This window comes from Asterias amurensis, chromosome 10 (assembly GCF_032118995.1).
Source record: "Asterias amurensis chromosome 10, ASM3211899v1".
Lineage (NCBI taxonomy): Eukaryota > Metazoa > Echinodermata > Asteroidea > Forcipulatida > Asteriidae > Asterias > Asterias amurensis.
In genome coordinates, this window is record NC_092657.1 from 7012841 (window position 1) to 7030642 (window position 17802).

Genomic DNA, 17802 nt, shown 5'->3' on the forward strand with positions numbered 1-17802 from the left:
TCGTTCATGTTTTAATTTAGTCAAGGATAGCCTTCAACTATTTTTGGGAGCAGAAATAAACTGATCAAACGAAGCATCATTCAGTATAATTCATGAAACGTTTTGTGGCCTTACCAGTCTGTCTTTAGCCGTCGATCATCAGGGTTTGGCTCATCGTCTTCGGCCTGACGATCATCGTCCCCGGGCTGGTTAACTACATGTACTCATAACACGTCTTCGGCTTCTCTCTCGTCCGGTGAGCTCCCCTTATCGCTAGAGCCCTCACTTTCCTCTGAAGTGCCTCCCTAAAATGCCTTTTCCTCATCTATACTGTGGTTTTCCCGAGACCCGCTGCCATCGGACAGTTTCACTGTTTTTTTTGTGTCAAAAAAAATGCAGCCTATAGTGTCCGATGTTATTCCACATTCAATGTACATGTAAAATGCACGCACACGATCGACCTGACACACTGTGTACAGAGCTTCGGTACGTGGTGTGACGTCACACACTGTGTATGAATGGTTCGTGGGTCACCGGCTTTTGCCGAAACTGAGTTTTCTGGGTCGGAGTACGCCGCGCGAATTCGTGTTTTTTTGCATGAAGGTAAAGGTTTTATTGAATACTACTAAAATATCAGTCCTTATTTTACATTTCTTGTACAAAAATAGTAATATTGGCTATATCAATAATCTGTTATAGTCCACCTTTAAAACTATGACTCCCGAGGTGATCCACGGAGCGTTCTATTTTCCCGAGGCGAAGCCGAGGGAAAATAGAACGCTCCGGGGATCACCGAGGGAGTCATAGTTTTTAACCATTGCACGAGTAAAAGCAGTCAATATTTGTTTTATAACACCCCAAACATTTCTAAAACCTGTATTATTATTATTAAGTTACAGACCTGAATGCTACAATCCACGGACGACGCGAACACAGATTGCAAACACTTTTACCTACTGTGTTGCATGTAGTGTCGGACAATCTGAAATGGTTACAGACTATTAATTTATCATCCTCGTACACGCAACGGACGTCTGGGTAATGCACGCCGTGTGCTAGTCTGTCGGACTAGCGCACGGCGCCATGTGCTAGTCTTCGGACTAGCGCATGGCAAACCGACGCTCTATCACACGGCCGTCGTCTAGCAAAACTAAGACATGTCATGTGACGCGCTCTAAACCAATGAGCAGGCACAATACTTGCAAGGGGTGTTATAAACTAGACTATTGCTCATGCCCACAACTAAGGTTTTGTTTTAATGATAGGACCCGCTAAGATAAATTATGTACGTGACGGAGTAGAGATTCCAAACAATGTTTGAATACACGCCAATCGTTGCATACATCCCCATACTTCGGTGCAATTGGTTGACCATGTATTGTGTCTGGAAAACGCAATTTCACTTGCTGTGATGTTTAATTCAACTTTGAGTGTTTGTTTTTTCAACGGTATAGTATTACTTAGTTATAAGCGTACATATGCGTCTCAGTGGCGCTCGAGGCGGCTTAAATGGAAGGTACACGTTTGGTATAAAACATTGTGAGAAACGGCTCCCTCTGAAGTAGCAAAGATTTTAAGAAAGTGGTAATTTATCACTGAAATAATACAAGACTTCTAGCCAGAAGTATTTTTCTTTCAACAAGGGTGTTTTTTCTGTCAACATTTTCTCGCAACTTCGATGACCAATTAAGCTCATATTTCACAGGTTTGTTATTTTATGCTTATGTTGGGATACACCAAGTGAGAAGACTGGTGTTTTACAATAACCAAACGTGTACCTTCTCTTTAACAAACGTTTTTTTTTTCCTGCTAGGTATATATGTTGGACTATGTTTGATGCGAGACCTATACTTCTTTTACACAGCACAATGTAATAGTTAACAAGGTGCTGCTTCGCAATATGTTGCCAATGAGACATACTCCTTTTACATATCACCATGTAATAGTTAACAAGGTGCTGCTTCGCAATATGCTGCCAATGAGACATACTCCTCTTACATATCACCTGTAATAGTTAACAAGGTGCTGCTTCGCAATATGTTGCCAATCAAGCATGACAGCGTGTTTTCAAATAATGAGGCTTGCCTGAAAGGATCACATTGTCTTGGATCGGAAGGGTTGGTCTATAAAAAAGCGTTTCAAACCGTTGTAAAATGTATATGGTTGGAAAGATGTTTTAAAAGAAGAATATAATGATCCACACAAATATCACTCAAAACTCCACGGTTTTCATTTTACGTCGCGAATTAACACGGTCGGCCATTTATTGGAGTCAACTTTTTTACTCCCATAAATGGCCGACCGTGTTAGTCGACGAGGTAAAACGAAAACCACGCAGTTTTGCGGCATATTTGTGTAGGTCATTGTATTCTACTTTTACATCTTTCTAACCAATCATTTTTATAACAAACGGTTACAAACGCTTTTCAAAGACCAACTCGACCGATCAAATGCAACGTGTTCATTGAACTTGTGACATTACGTTTTACCATTAGCGTGGAGCATAAGCGTTCATTAAGCGCTCCTTGTTAGACATGTTGTCTTAACAAAACAACATCTTGAAACAAGAGTAACACAAACGAGGTATATTCATGGTACTAACATCAGCGCTCCCACCATACAAATTGCCGTAACCTTGGCATTTTAAATATCGCACCGGTTTTGGGTGTGTATGTTAGTGATGTTAATTGCAAATGAACGCAAAATGCCCTTAGTAAGCATTTCAAGCGTCTGGCTCTCGTCTCTTCTGATTGGATGTGTTGTAGCTTATGTGTATGTTTATTCATGACTCAATGCTAGTGTTGGCCAATCGAAGTGTGCGCATGTTTAGCAGGTGAAACCACAGTTACGCTTGCTTGTGAAACAGAAACAGGAGATGTCATAACTGCTCTTTGCTACAACCGTTTGGCTCGACTTTATCGTTTAAAGAAGATCGTCATTCGTACTAGGAGAGATATCATAACTCCTCGGGTCTACTTTGTCTCTATTTGAAGAAGATAAATTGTACTTATTTATATCATGTCGTGTTAACTGCGACTGTGTGTTCATCAGCGCCAAACTGTTTCGTTTTAAAGGTATTTGAAAACTGTTCTTCGAACTGTTCGTGTGATAAACTTAAAAGTGTTCCGAAATTATCTGCGGCAGTGAGAGGATAATACAATAATTGAAGGAAAACAAAAGGTTTTAGCGACTTCAATCTAATAAACTCTGTTTAGAAGAACCTGTTTAAATGTTTTAAAATATATTATGTACACTGAATTTTGGGTCGGTTTGAAATGACCAAAACATTGATAAATTCGTTAACAACCTAATTTGTGTAAAGAGCCAACGCAATTGCATACATTAGCATCAATATGCTGAGTTGTGTATTCTTGATATTAGCCACTGCATTGTTGGATAGCTGTTATTTCAAAGTGGTTGCATCTCAAGAAACGCAGTGCTATACATTTATAAGTCACCACTCCTCCTGTCCGGAGTCTTGGCATCACTGGGGAGACTCTTGCTACAGGATCACCGAGTCCAACGTTCCCTGGTCCGATGCTAGAGACGAGTGTGGTAAGCTGGATGGTGTTCTGGCCGCACCCAGCTCAAGTCAAGAAAACAATGTTATATTGGACTTGATTGAAAATAATGAAGAAGTATGGATCGACTGTAATGATCTAGAGGTGGAGGGAACATGGGAATGCAGAGAGGGTAACGTGGAGGTCTCCTACAGAAATTGGGGTGAAGGTGAACCCAATAATTACCTAGAGAAGGAACACTGTGCCCTTATTTCTAAGATGTATGGAAATAGGCGCCAGTGGCTGGATGGGACATGCAATGTAAAGTACTCAGCTGTTTGCAAACTGCCACGCAAACCGATCCTTCACGTGTGATATGTGCAAAATCAAACTACGCTGGATTAAACTCTAATAATACAATGTTGTGAGTGAACATCTCATTCATAAAAATGCCACCTAAGTCGAGTACTTCTACCAGTTCAACAGTCGGACGACATTCTACTACCGTATTAATATTCTTTCTGGCCGAAGCGAACGAGCAGCAGGGACGCCTCAGTCAAATGATAATAAATGAATTAAATTCATAGAATGACTACTAAAAGCAAACTTGGTATCGCCTCATTATGTTTGAGGAATCGAGATGAATAAGCTTGAAGTTATCATCATTATGAGAGTCTATTACGGTTTTTGATACCTTTTGTCTCTGGCCATGATATGAAACACACCCACGTGAATGAGATGTATTCAAATCAGTTTACCTGTAGACGTTTCAGCTTCAATAGTCGTCAAGTTGTTAAGAAGAAGTAAAATGTTTTCAGGAAAGTCGCGTTAATCTGTTACATGCCAATATAATTTTCTCCCGATTGCGAAGGAAATTGTTTCAGTGATTTTATTTTACTAATTTCTCAAGAACTACAGCACCTCAGCAAGCATTTTCAAGGTAAGCACTATAACAGCACTATCTTTCAACATTAAGTTGATTGTAAATCTGTGGACGTTTTGCGTCTTACAAAGAATTTCTAAACCTCTCAAACCAATCATTAAGAGTCAGTTCAGGTAAATAGTTGACATAGTTGCTCACGGTCAAAAAATGATTTTTTTTTATACTTTGTGGGTGGAAGGGCCTTGGGGTGCAAGTAAACAAAATTGCATTTTCAATTCTATATGTAGCCCGTTGCCATGGTTACGGCTCATTTTAATTTTTTGCCATTTTAGGCCGATTTTGGGGTCTGAAAAACTGGTTTTTAGCTCATATTTACAACTCCAACCCACCAAAATGCAATATTAATTCAAAAAACCTTTTATATCACTACAAAGTATCATCCTTGGCCTTCCTTGAGAAAAACAATTATTGCTTTAAATATCACCCTTGTGCTATTTTTGCATCATGCATTACAGTATGTTTTTAGAACTTGCAAAATCGACATTTTTACCCTATTTTTGGACCCCAAAATGTCAACTAGCCAGGGGTCTCAGAAAATTTTCCTTTCGTCTGTGATTAGGGCCAACATTGGTCTTTCCATATCTGGTGTCAAAAACTTGGGCAATTGTATCCTGTTGGGCCAGTACTGCCTCAAAACTAGACTTTTTTCCCCAAAACATGAAAAATGCCTTTTTAAGGGTCTTTCCACATAATATCGACATACGTGTCCATATTTTTTTTATACTTTGTGGATGGTAGGGACTTGGGGTGCAAATAAACAACATTAACATTTCAAATCATAATATAACACGTTGCCATGGTAACAGTTCATTTGTGTTTAAGCCACTTTTGGCCAATATTGGGGAATGAAAAACTGTTTTTTTTAAGTTAATATTTACAACTCCACCCCACCAAAAAACAAAAATATTTCATAAAACCTTTTACATCACTACAAAGTATCATCCTTGGCTTTACTTGAGACAAAAAATATTGCTATAAATTTCACCCTTGTGCTATTTTAAGAACGTGCATTACAGTATGTTTTTAGAGCTTGCAAAATCAACATTTTTACCATATTTTTTGACCTCAAAATTCCATTTTTTCAGGGGTCTCAGAATATTTTCCTTTCGGTTTTGATCAGGGCCATAATTTGTCTTTTTATTTCTGGTAAGAAAGACTCGGGCAATTGTATCCTGATGTAACAGAACTGTCTCAAAAAAAGACCCTTTTTCTCCGAAAACATAGAGAAATGCATTTTGAAATATTTGCTTCATTTTGAATTTATAACATGAAGAAGTTAGCTATAATTCCATCAATCTGGCAGCTTTTTATAAGCACTTTGTAGGTTTAGTGCATTACCAAACATGGATCAGGACTTGTTGATGACCTAAATCTTATAATTTGCCCCACCCCGGCCCTGGCCCAATCATATTTCTTGACATTGCATAAAATAAAATAACAGTTTTGCGAACAGCGCCTTTTTTTTTTGAAAGTCACATTTTTTAATTCCCCTTGCACATCAAGAATGTTTGTACTGTCTTTAATGTTTTGTTGGTTCTCGGAATATTTCCCTTTTTGTTTTGATTGGGCTATCATTATGGTTTGCATGTCTACTGGGGAGAAACACTTTGGTTTATTGTATCCTGTTGTGACACTTCTGCCTCAAAAATGGTAATTTTTCCATAAACAATAAAAATGCATTTTGAAGTTATCCCTTAGTTTGAATTGATAAAAAACAAAAACGAGCATGCTTGTTAAAAGAATATGGCACTGTTTCCATGCTCTTTAAGCCACTGAGTTCTTGTTTTGTCATAACTACTTTACCTAGTTGTACAGGTATGATTCACATTGCAAGAAGAGAAGTAGTGCGATGAGCAATCTTTACTGTCCTTGTCTTTACATGGCCTTATAACAGTCTTCTTGGTCCCCTGCCCGCTACCGAACGAAACATTTTCATCCCAATCAGAACAAAGAGGCTCTAAAAGTGAGCAAGTACTGTATCCAAAGTATCTAACCATTTAGCCGCTGTACCGCCCAGCCGCATTATAGCGATACACTGTATGCGGTACGAGGAAACCTCGCTAGCTTGTGTTTGTAGAAAAAAAGGAACATCAAAAGAAAACTCGATAGTCATTAGTAGGTCTACGCATTTGTTAATATATCTAGTTGTTATAGATCGTTATTAATTCTCCCTTCACAGTTGACTTGTCAAAGCTAATGATGATGAAATAATTTAGCTCTTACGAAAAATAAAACGCTCATTAGTAAACAGGAAACTGTTCATCATTTATGATGATATTGTCGAAAATAACGCCTTCGCATTTAATCAGTATGAGCATTGAGCCAGATAAAAGCCTTGAAAAGCTATTGTGTTCATTTTATCCGTGCACAAAAGTATTCGCCATAAAAATTACCGTAGCCGTTTAGCGAGAGGCATTTATTGTTCCCATGAGAACTTTTATACAAATATTACCGAAAGTGTAAAAAATTGTGCATACACATTAAGCCTTGGCTATCTTTTAAAATTTGAACTAAGATTCCAGTAATTTACTGCAAGACTCTTGAGAAATTGGATTTCAGCAAACTCGGGCGGTGCAGGGACTAAAGGGCTAAATGGCCATTCACCTGCTTTGGCCTTCTGTAAGCAGTTCCCCCATCTATGGTGGGGTTCCTTTCAATTGTACTGTTGCAAACAATAAAAGAGTTGGTTTATTTAACGTGATAAACAACTCAATGTTTTTTGTTGATCGTTCTCAGAGACATATATAATAATTATGAATTAGTAAGATAGTGAATGGAAAAAATATCAAACTAGCCTGAATAGACTTTTGTCACTGCAAATGCATCTTACTTATTTATGTTCAGCAGGTGCAAGTTTTTACAACTTCTTTCAATGTTGTTTCATTAAAGGAACACGTTGCCTTGGATCGGTCGAGTTGGTATTTGAAAAGCGTTTGTAAACGTTTATTAAAAAATGCATATGATTAGAAAGATATTTTAAAAGTAGAATATAATGATCCATACAAGTATCACTCAAAAACATCTTTCTAACCATGCATTTTAAAACAAACCGTTACAAACGCATTTCAAAGACCAACTCAACCGATCCCAGGCAACGTGTTTCTTTTAAATAATCTCTTACGCTCATCTTGCAAATCGTTAGTATCATTGTTTTTAATAAGATCTTGGCAAACTTTTCCAACACTTTTAAGCGGGCTTTTTAATTTCCCACGTTTGTGTTGGACATGATTGGATGCTCCAAACCATCTGCCGCAAACACAGAAACTACATTGTTTATGATCTCTATCTCTAAGAAAAGTTTTACGTTTGGTAGCAGGCAGGGACCAAGGAGAGTAGGCCCTGTATTAAAGACAACTTGTAAAGAATGCTCATCGCACTCTACTTGCAATGGGAATCAAACCTGTACAATAGGTAAAGTAGCCAAATCAAGAACTCTCAGTGGCAAAGCATTGGTTATGGTGTGGTTGGATACCATTATGTTTAAATAAAAACTTTGTATTCATTACTCAAAGGGCATGGAAACAGTGCCAGATTTTTAACAAGCATGCATTGTTTTTGGAAAAATTACTATACTTAAGGCATGATCAGTCACAACAGGATACAATAAACATAGTGTTTCTACCCAGAAGACATGAAAACACCAATAACAACCGAAAGGGAACACTTTCACAAAAAGAGGCGCTATTCACAAAACATTGTTTTATGCAATGTCAAGAAATATGATTGGGGCTGGGCCAGGCAAATTGTAAGATTTAGGTCATCAACAGTTCCTGATCAATGTTGGGTAATCCACTAGTGCTAAGGAAAAGCTGCAAGATTGATAGAATTATAACTTTTTAATGTTAGAAATTCAATATGAAGAAAAAAACATTCAAAATGCATTTTTCTGTTTGAGGAAAAAAGTCTATTTTTGAGACAGTACTGTTAACATCAGGATACACTTGCCAAGTTTTTCTTACCAGAAATAAAAAAGACAAATTTTGGCCCTGATCAAAACCGAAAGGAAAATATTCTCAGACCCCTGAAAAAATGAAATTTTGAGGGCAAAAAATATGGTAAAAATGTTGATTTTGCAAGCTCTAAAAACATACTCTAATGCACGTTCTAAAAATAGCACAAGGGTGAAATTTATAGCAATATTTTTTGTCTCAAGTAAAGCCAAGGATGATACTTTGTAGTGATGTAAAAGGTTTTATGAAATAATTTTTTGGTGGGGTGGAGTTGTAAATATTAACTAAAAAAAACAGTTTTTCATTCCCCAATATCGGCCCAAAGTGGCCTAAACACACATGAACTGTTACCATGGCAACGTGTTATATTATGATTTGAAATGTAAATGTTGTTTATTTGGACCCCAAGTCCCTACCATCCTACCATCCACAAAAAAATGAGAAATATTCTTCTTTTTTTTACCGTGGACACGTATTTCGATATTATGTGAAAAGACCCTTTAGAAGGCATTTTTCATGTTTTTGGGAAAAAAGTCTAGTTTTAGGCAGTACTGTCACAACAGGATACGATTGCCCAAGTTTTTGACACCAGATATGGAAAGACCACTGTTGGCCCTAATCACAGCCGAAAGGAAAACTTTCTGAGACCCCTGGCAAGTTGACACTTTGGGGTCCAAAAATAGGGTAAAAATGTTGATTTTGCAAGTTCTAAAAACATACTGTAATGCATAATGCAAAAATAGCACAAGAGTGTTATTTAAAGCAATAAAAAGTTTTCTCAAGGAAGGCCAAGGATGATACTTTGTAGTGATATAAAAGGTTTTTTGAAATAATGTTGCATTTTGGTTGGGTGGAGTTGTAAATATGAGCTAAAAACCAGTTTTTCAGACCCCAAAATCGGCCTAAAATGGCCAAAAAACAAAATGAGCCGTAACCATGGCAACGGGCTATATATAGAATTGAAAATGCAATTTTGTTTACTTGCACCCCAAGGCCCTTCAACCCACAAAGTATAAAAAAAATTCATTTTTTGACCGTGAGCAACTATGTCAATTATTTACCTGAACTGACTCTTAATTGTTTCCCCATGTGTTTCCCCATAATGTGTATCGAAGGACACAAAATATTTAAAAGCTCAATATTTTTCTTCGTGGATCAAAAGAACAACGAGGTGTTGCTTGTGGCTGAAGTTAAAGACAATGGACACTATTTGCACCACTGTAAACAAAGAGGGCGCATGATTCAAATCATTCGCGTTTCTGGCGTGCCCGCAGCTGGACGTGAACTGGTTCGTCTCCGGTTGGAGGATCAGAAACACACAGAGGCTTCATTGAGCGCAATATTCTGAAGGGATTTCGGGTGAAGTATGCATAATAGTAAAGTGACTAAGGGTATAACCCCGAAAAGGTACATGTTTTATTCGGGGTATTTCCGCCGTGTTACAGCCTTAAGTTTGCTGGCACAAGCGAGGGGTTAGTTTACGAAGAAGGATCTTCGGTACCGCTTTGGTGTGTCTCTTGCTCTATTGTAAAACATGCCCTTGGCACAGCAGTGCGGTTTTAGAGCAGAATGGTTCATACTGGTACACATCAGGGAGTATTAACATAGGGGGCACACGGAAAAGTTTTTCTTCAGAGCTGGTAGTATACAAATATTGACTGCTTCGAGTGCTATGGTTAAAACTATGACTCCCGAGGTGATCCCCGGAGCGTTCTATTTTCCCGAGGCGAAGCCGAGGGAAAATAGAACGCTCCGGGGATCACCGAGGGAGTCATAGTTTTTAACCATTGCACAAGTAAAAGCAGTCAATATTTGTTTTATAACACCCCAAACATTTCTAAATACTGTACTATTATTATTAAGTTACAGACCTGAATGCTACAATCCACGGACGACGCGAATACAGATTGCAAACACTTTTACTTACTGTGTTGCATGTAGTGTCGTGCAATCCGAAATGGTTACATACTATTAATTTATCATCCTCGTACACGCAACGGACGTCTGGGTACTGCACGCCGTGTGCTAGTCTGTCGGACTAGCGCACGGCGCCGTGTGCTAGTCTTCGGACTAGCGCATGGCAAACCGACGCACTATCACACGGCCGTCGTCTAGCAAAACTAAGACATGTCATGTGACGCGCTCTAAACCAATGAGCAGGCAGAATACTTGCAAGGGGTGTTATAATAGATACCATCATTTCTTCGTATTTCATTGCCTTTTCATCCATTTAAAAATTATTCCATGTCAGCCGGGTCAAATAAATTGCGGCCTTTTGTATACATCGGGTCCTCCCTTCAGGAGTCTGCCGAGTATCCATCGTATACGAAAACGTATTAAAGGGAGCTATAGTCAAATGCAGAAAGGAACCCCCTAAAGTAATAGTAAATTCAACGTGCCAGTTTCATCGGCTCATCGTATAAAATAATGCACACAATTTGCGAATTGTATTTTCTGTACCATGTTTACTTTGGGGCAATTTGAATTTGAATGGGTTTAGATGGCGTACAAGGGGACCTTTTGTGTACACTGGTTGTGACTTCTTGAACCTCAGGCCATGAATAGATCACAGGTATTTAAAGTCACCTGGAAATGGTATTTTTCTTAAATAAAGCTGTTGTCACTAAAATATGTGTTTTTACGAGAGGAATGTGAATAAAAAATTAACTAAGGTTTAAAAATCTTAGCTTTGATTGTATATACAAATTTACGAGTAGGCCCCGACCCGAGAGGGCGCTGTTCGTGACGTATTTCAAGGCGCGATATTTGGAGAGAAAATTTGTAGTCGGGCCCCCGTACATTACGTCTGGGAACATGGCACATCAAAACAAATTTAGACACGATTTTACACACATACGTACATTGAAACTTGAACATGTTGAACGCCTAGTGGTTTTTACAAAAGCTATTGCTGCTATTTTTATTTAACTATGCGACTTTTTAGTGACCAAATGGGTTGTAAGATGTGGGTCTGCCTACGTATTATTATAGAAAATGGCCACGGAGCAGACTGCACGCACGCACTATGGCTGCTGTATAATGGGCGGACGGTCACATAGGACCTGCACGCACGGTGAATCGCATGCGGTACCAACAAAAAATCGTGTCACTTGGCAAAAGCTAAAAACATACCCTAAAAGTTCAAACTTACCCGATTTTATTCACGTTTAGCAAATGCTCCTCTGAGTTCGTCACGTCTTTCAGATACCTTCTTCGACTTCCCACTAGCTAGAAAAACTGTTGGGACGGCGTCGTGTTTAAGAATGGCTCTTCTCGTCATGTCAAATGAGTTGTGTATCCAGGATTCGAAGCACGACGGCTCAAAGTGTTCGCTGCAGCGCTGAAAAAGACGTCGGACCGGACCACTTTGCTCTAGTTAATCTGACTTTCGCAGCCCACAACCGCCTATACTTGGGATCTGCAGGAAACAGATGAAGACTGACCCCATCTTTAGTTGTTTTGCTGCATCCAGCAGCAACACACCTGGTCGGCATTGCCGGAAAAATGACAGAAAAAACCTTTTTCGCAGCGTACAAACTCACGTCTTAGAATTACATGTACTTTTGCACGTGTGTTTATCTACGCATCGAGGGGGGTCTATGTTTGATCGAGGCAAAGTCTTCCTTTTCCTACGTCACAAAAGGGGTAGGCGGAGTCAACCCCCCAGTCATTTAATTAATTTTTTTAACATATAAATCGTGACAAACAATTACTCAAAAAATTGTTTTATTGTTAATAAACATATACTCTTATGTTTAAAAGAAAAAAAATCCTATTTCCAGGCGCCTTTAAATCCTGAATGCACTGAACCGTTTTCATTATGATTGGCGAACGCGGCTTTTCAGCTCGCCTACACCGGTCATCAGTGCCTGTCAAATCTGTGGTCACTTAGCCATGGACCTAACTCGCAAGAAACGTGTCGGAGATTGTCCAGGTGAGCAGTATTTCAAAGTCACTAGCTTCTTTGTTCGAGTCCCACACATTCGCTGTGGGGTTAAACAATGGTAGGACTAAATAGGATTTGAAACTTTGCATGGTGCAAATACGATATGGAAAAGTTTGCGGTAACACCATGTAGTGACTAACTCTAATTAGTTGGGGTTTCTGAATAGAACTGTTGGTTAAATGGTAAGACTAGTTTGGAAAGCAGTACAGTCAGTGCCGGTCCTTTTGTTTCTTTTTTATTGTAAGCCTGCTTATCCAACCGGCTTATTTCATTAATAACATGTATGTTTACTGTTGTAAAATTACTGACATTTTTACTGTCGATATTTCTCATGGAAGAATGGAAATACAGGTGTATTTGATTCGAATTGAATTGATTTCTTCCAGGAATTTCGAAAATGCGGAGGCATAAATGGGGCCGCATGTGAGCCATGCAGCATAAGCTTCCGAGGAGTGCTGAAACCTTGGCACAAAGGTTGTGTCATTTGCCGCTCAAAGAAACACCTCATGGTTATGTAAATGTTACGTCCTTAAATGTAGCCAGCACTGGGCTCGATGGTGACCATTATGGGGCGGCCAAATAAGGGGGCCGTCTTCACATGTACATATGTAATATCATTTACAAAGCAAAGTTGGATGGACAAAGCAGAACGGGCCCAGTCAGCTAGGAATCACTTGTGGATGTACTGATAAAAAAAATTAAAAAAAATAAAAAATAAAAAATCATAAGTCTCTCAGGGCATAAAGATATAAATAATTTATGCAATGAGAGAAAAGTGAAATTACAATTAAGCAGATTACAAATCAGCAGTTTCAAACAATGAGTTTAACCGTGATTTAAAACAGTGAAAAGAATTAGCCTGGCGAATATGCTCAGGAAGACCATTTGAAAGAAACTGTGCAGCATACCAAAGATTTGTGGCCATTTAAAATGATAAAAGCTTTTATTGATAGATTTGACTGCATTAGTACTGGCATAATATTAATTTAGTAACAGTCATGAGTGTGAAAAAATCGCTGTAGTGTCATGAGACAAACCTGAGTAAGCAATACGTATTAATTATCCATTACCTGAAGAGTCACGGGATATTAACATCAGTTTGAGTTGTAGAGAGCAGGCTGAGATGACAACAATGGGTATGCAACAGGCCTACATAAGTATTACTATACGCCATGTAGATTAACACACCAAATACATACATTTTGTTAAAAGGATCAAGGCCAATCCTTATGATAAAAACGCGGGAGATGTGGGCTTTGTATTTTGTGGAATTGTACATGTCAAACAGTTATTCTTATCAATCCAAAAGATTCACTATCAATCCAAAATATTCAGCAAATAGTGCGTTTCCGCCGTTTAGCGGCGTGCATCAAAGGGCATTATTTTGTCATCATAGTTGAAGCCTGCTTCGTTTTACTTTTACCATAATGCAACAAAGCGGCTATACAAAACGGGGCACCACAATGTGGTTATAAACTTGAAACGGGCTTTGTGGCCTTTTCTAACTTCGCAAGTTTAGTACCCCAAAAAATAGTAGGATGGTATTTGACCTCACGTATAAATAATAAGAATGGGCCCGAAAAATGTGAGTAGATCTGGCCTCACAGAAGGTTTGAATTATGATAATAATGATGATATTTATAATATAAATAACAGTCAGTTCGTATATACATATAATTTGGTCTCACACAGAAAGTTTTATGGGGATAGGTCCCGAGATAGTGAGATGTTTTAGCCTCACAGAAAGTATTATTTATGATAATAATAATGTTTTATAATAATAGTTATAGTCAGTTTGTAAATAACTTGGTCTCACAGACGAAGTATTATGGGAATGGGCCCCAAGATTGTGATATGAACTGGCCCCACAGAAAGTATTAATTATGATAATAACAATGATACACTTATATTACAAATAACAGTCAGTTTGTATAATTTGGTCTCAAAGGGGAAATTTTATGGGGTGGGCCCCGAGATTGCCAGATGATTCGGCCTCACAGAGAACATTAATTATGAGAACAATGATGATATTTATAATAATATTTATAGTCAGTTTGTATATATATATATTTTTCTCATTGGCGAAGTTTTATGGGGTTGGGCCCCGAGATGTGAGATGATCTGGCCTCTCAAAAAGTATTAATTATGATGTTTATAATGATATTTATAATAACAATAACACTTAATTTGAATAATTAGGTCTCAAGCCGAAGTTTTATGAGGATGGGCCCCGACATTGTGAAATGATTTGTCCTAACAGAAACGTATTATGGGGGTTGGACCCAGAGATGGTGAGATGAAACTTTGCCTCATAGATGCAGTATTATGAGGATGGGCCCGAGATTGTGAGATGATCTAGCCTCACGGAAAGTATTATTACGATAACAATTGTAGTATTTGAAACACTAATCACAATAGTCAGTTTTGTAGGCCTATATATATAGGTCGGCCTCACATACAAAGTTTTACGGGGATGGCATGGGCCCCAAGATTGTGAGATAATCTGACCTCACAGATGTAGTACTATGTGGTTAGGTCCCAAGATGGCGAGATGATTTAGCAGAAAAAGTATCAATACGGTATAAGAATATTTTTTTTTTTTTTTTATAATAGTATATTTTCATGCTACTTCGCTGCGCTCATTCGCACGAAAAACAGTTGCAGTCTATTCAACAACGAATAATACAACACTCTTTTAAGACAACAGGCATTTTAAGGCGGGGTTTTTCCAGGTTAACCAAGCATGTTTATGTGCCGGCGCTAGATCTTATTCTTTAAGTCCTTAAACCCGTTGTCCTCGCCCTGTTTGTTGCTATTGGCTATACTGTCGAACTTCTGATTGAAATAACCTATGAACCTGTTGGATAGCATTTCAGGGTTGTACCGCGGCTGCTCATTTTTGGATGTCATCTTAAAATCTTAGCCAAACAAGCATAAAAGCTATAGTAAAACGTAGTAACACCCAAACGCATCAGCAAAGTGTACTATTTATAGGATCACGCTTCAGTGAGCTGTTTTGAATATGCCGCACCCTATCACGTGATAAACTTTGCGGGGCGCGGAGTGCCTTGAATATAAGTTATCCCATTGAATAAAACCACATTAACTATGGTTAGTTGTATGGGGATGGGCCCCGAGATGGTGAGATGATCTGGCCTCACAGATAAAGTACTATGGGGCTGGGCCCCGAGGTGGTGAGATGATTTGGCCTCACAGATAAAGTACTATTGGGATGGGCCCCGAGGCGGTGAGATGATTTGGTCTCACAGATGAAGTACTATGGGGATGGGCCCCGAGGCGGTGAGATGATTTGGCCTCACAGATAAAATACTATGGGGCTGGGCCCCGAGGTGGTGAGATGATTTGGCCTCACAGATAAAGTACTATGGGGATGGGCCCCGAGGCGGTGAGATGATTTGGCCTCACAGATGAAGTACTATGGGGCTGGGCCCCGAGGTGGTGAGATGATTTGGCCTCACAGATGAAGTACTATTGGGATGGGCCCCGAGGTGGTGAGATAATTTGGCCTCACAAATGAAGTACTATGGGGATGGGCCCCGAGGTGGTGAGATTATTTGGCCTCACAGATGAAGTACTATGGGGATAGGCCCCGAGGTGGTGAGATAATTTGGCCTCACAAATGAAGTACTATGGGGATGGGCCCCGAGGCGGTGAGATGATTAGCCTCACAGATGAATTACTATGGGGATGGGCCCCAAGGTGGTGAGATGATTTGGCCTCACATAAGTATCAATTTGATATTAAAAATAGTATTTATAGTAATGTACTAACTATGGTTAGTTGTAAGTATATATCTAGTTTTACAGACGAAGTTTTGTGGGGACGGGCCCCGAGTTTGTGAGATAATTTGGCCTCACAGATTAAGTACTATGGGGATGGTCCCGAGATCGTGAGATGATTTGGCCTCACAGTTTAAGTACTATGGGGATGGGTCCCGAGATCGTGAGATGATTTGGCCTCACAGAAGTAAATATGGTGTTAATAATGATTTTTGTAATAATAATAATAGTCAGATGTATCTTTCATAAAGATTTTACGGGGATTGGCCCCGAGTTTGTGATATTTCTGTGCCTCACAGATAAAGTATTACGGGGTGAGACCCCAGATGATGAGACGAAATTTACCTCAGAGAAGTACATTTATGGGGATGGGCCCCGAAGTGGTGAGGGGATTTGGCCTCAAAGAAAGTTCAAATGATACTTATAAAGGAATTTATATTAATACCAATAGTCATTTGCTATATAATATTATGGGGAAGGGCACGAGATGATGAGATGGTTCTGCCTCGCAGATAAAGTATAATGGTGATGTGCCCCGAGTTTGTGAGATGAACTTGCCCCGACAAGATGGAGTATGTATAATGTCAGATTGTAAATTTGAATATCAGAGTATGCCTTGTCCACTAAAGCAAGTTTTTGGTCTCTGTTCCACCTGTTTTATTTAGAGGGGTCAAGAAATATGTAAGAAACCTATGGGGGGTTTGGCCCCGAGACTGTGAGATGAACTTGCCGCACAGGGTGGATTATTTACTAAATGTGAACAAAACAAAGAACAAATAAAAATAAAATAAAACATGCATTTAAACATGATTCTAGGGCCTGTAAGCCATGTGTTTTAAAACGAGTTTCGGTCCTAGGGACACCAGTGTCTTATTGTAGTGTGTTGAAATAAATATACCAGAAATATATGGGGATGGGCCCCAAGACGGTGAGATGCGGCAAACCTGCCGCACAGATAGACTGTGTATTGGGTGCAACCCCAAGACCCCAAAATGTTTTGCTCCACAGAGGGAATACAAATACAGTATATTACGATGCCTACAGATTACGAGGTGATTCTGCCTCGCAGAAGGTTATGAAATGATATTGCCTTAAATTTAAAGCATCTCCCGAGATGGCCAGAGATGAATTATATATTGTATTTAATTGAGTCCGAAAATAAAGATTTCCTAGTCAAAAAAAAAATGAAAATAATAAAAAAAAAAAAAAAAAAAAATAATAATAATAAAATAATTTGCTTTGGGTTCATAGGTGTGGGGACGGCACCAAATATGCTTTACCGTAAAAAGAGTGCTGGCGGCAATGAGCCGAGGTGGCGAGATAAATTTGCCTCGCTATAAATATTAAGAGGCAGGTATTTGTTCTGCGATCATGTGAGAAATTTGGACTCGTAACAAAATGTGTTATTATTTATAGTTGGTTCCGAAATCGTGCGATCACTTGGCAAAGAGCAATCATCGGTTGCGGCGTTAAACCTTGCTTGGCGCAAGTACGGGCGCAGTCCCTCCGTAATCTAGTACACGAGTACGAAAGGGCAGTAAGTGTCGAATAGTATCATGGAATTTTGTAATTTCAATAAATTTGTGTATCTTATGTGAATTTTAATCCGTGCCACGTCAGCAACATGATGCTATGGATGGCTTGAATCCTCAAAGCCGTTCCATAGAAGCAGGGTAACGGGGCG